The sequence below is a fragment of the Colius striatus genome, chromosome 5 (genome assembly GCF_028858725.1).
Source record: "Colius striatus isolate bColStr4 chromosome 5, bColStr4.1.hap1, whole genome shotgun sequence".
In the NCBI taxonomy this organism is placed as follows: Eukaryota; Metazoa; Chordata; class Aves; order Coliiformes; family Coliidae; genus Colius; species Colius striatus.
In genome coordinates, this window is record NC_084763.1 from 34,573,718 (window position 1) to 34,576,106 (window position 2,389).

Consider the following 2,389-nt stretch of genomic DNA (forward strand, 5'->3'; position numbering starts at 1 on the left):
CTGCATGAAGTTACTCAAGGCCAATTATGGAAGAGAAAAAAAAAATTAATCCATTAAGCAAAATATTATGGTTCTTGTAGAAATAAGTACAAATGTTATTCATTATTCACATAATCTTCTTTGCCTCAAAATTATCGAACAACACTAGATGTCACATGTTTATTAGCACCATAGAAACAAATGTTCATTTTAAAGTATTTAAATGTGCTTTATCTAGCATTTGCCTTGCCACAGAAAGCACGATCTGCAGTATCTGTATCATTCCTCATTTACATCCATCAGTTATGTTGTTTTTTTTTTTCCTGCTTTGATAAACAAGATCATCTTTCGGTCTTCTGCCACACACAAGTCTTTTCTCTAAGTATTTTCATCCATTTTTAGAAGTCTAATTTTAGCTGGCTGAATTATCTGGCCAGACTCCCAAGCCTCCTTTGCAGCCAGAGAAGAAAAGCTAATGGAAGTCCAATTAAAGCATGAAGAGCCTAGCAGAGGTCTCCCTCCTTCCTCCTGCCTGCACAGGGAGGGAGGGACCCTGCACCCCTAAGCATCCCTCAATGGAAAGTCTTCATATTCCCAGGCACCAGCCACCAGCCCAAAGTCTCATGGTGCAAAGCCTTGTCTGAGTAAATGCCCTGATTCAAATCTGGTCAAAGCATTTCTGAAGAGCAGTTCTGTTTAAGCAGATACACCTGTAAGTATCGCGCCCCCCCCCCCCCCCCCCCACTGCTGCTGCAGCCGAGCTGAAGCACACTGAGACCTACAGGTCCTACCACACTGTGTCGGTGTAGGGGGAGGCATGGACAGACATAATCATGTTCCTGGGGGACGCTTCAGTTCCGCCAAGAACTGCACCAGCCCTGGCTCAGCCCACATCAGGACAGTCTGCACAGGTGCAGCATGGTGGCATCTAACACCTAAAACTGGATTGTGTGGGTGTACTTCAAAACGGCCCAAATCTCAAAACATCTGCAAGGCAAGGACATCACCATGCCTCACAAAAGGGGGATTGTGATACATTTATCTTATTTTGTATACAAATGCAGTTTGTTTCTTCTGTCTTCAGTTACTTTTCCAGCATCACAGGTAGTGAGAACCTCTGCCTGATGTGTTTCCAAAGTAGCCATCCTTAATATGGAACATACCGACTATTTTCTGAGGAATTGGATCCCTTCCCTTACTGGCAGTTTGCAATACTAAATTTGATTTGCAATTGAGCAAATTCTACTTGCAATTCTAGTGTAGTTATATTCTTAATTTTCTTCTAGTTCCTCACAACCTTGTTTTTAAGAAGTAATTTGGTATCACAAATTCCCACAGGCTCACCAATTTTTCCAGCTACTCCCAAATACAATGGATACAGCAATGGTTTTTCAGAAACATAGCTCATTTTTGCTTTGTATGATTAACATATTAACATGGGATTACTTTTGTTTATTTTTACAAAGCTATAACTAACGTGCAGTAATTTTTAATGGTAATATTTTAAGGAAAGGACATTTGAAATCCTGAGTTAGTAGATCCTGATAACTGCAGGGCTTTTGCTAGCATTTCCATTAATCTAATGAAACATTAACCTTGTCAATGTTCTTTATTTGGCAGTCCAGGTAGCTAACGAGGGATAAAGATGCGGTGGTTTGTGGGGGTTTTTCTTCCAAAAAAGAGCCCCATTTCATGGAGCTCTATGCCAGAACAGGCTGCTATCTCATACCTTAGTCTTTGCAGCTACTGAAGGGACACAGAAAAACTGCATTTCCACCTATAACTGACCACTACACAGATCAAGAGGAGCAAAAAAAATAAACAACCCCATAATGAAATTTTGTCCTCTCCTGGCATATCCTTTCCAGATGGGCGCCCCAGGCCCTACGCCCCAAGACACAAGCCCACGTTCACATTTAATTTCTCAAATTACTCGCACTGCCCCAGCTGCCCCTCTGGCAGGCCGGCGCAGTGCCCCCTCCCTCCGGCAGCCCGGCACTGCGGCTGACGGGCCCCTCACGATGACGCTTGCCCTGCAGGGGGCGGGGCCAGGCCGCCACCAGCTCCCCGCAGTGGCCACTACAAAACCGCCTCCCCGCACTAAAGCTGCCCCGCTATCAACCCCTCTTCCCGCACTTTAACTGCCGATCGCTCCCTCTGCTGTGCCTTCCAGCGCCGGCGCCACTTCCTCTCCGGAGGGGGTTGGCCAGGGCAGGCCTGGGGCGGAGGGGGGTGGAGCTGGGGCGGAGGGGGGTGGAGCTGGGGCGGAGGGGGGTGGAGCTGGGGCGGAGGGGGGTGGAGCTGGGGCGGAGGGGGGTGGAGCTGGGGCGGAGGGGGGTGGAGCTGGGGCGGAGCGCTCGTGCGGGGCACTGAGGGCCGCCAGCGGCGCTGGGCCGCTCCGGTCGTGGCG

General features: G+C 48.1%; 1 protein-coding gene across 1 annotated transcript in view; it reads right to left on the minus strand.

The window, feature by feature from the left end:
• The window catches only part of ANKIB1 (ankyrin repeat and IBR domain containing 1), a 410,605-nt gene that overhangs the window by 233,581 nt on the left and 174,635 nt on the right, over window positions 1-2,389 (minus strand). The gene's annotated exons all lie outside the window — the stretch shown is intronic.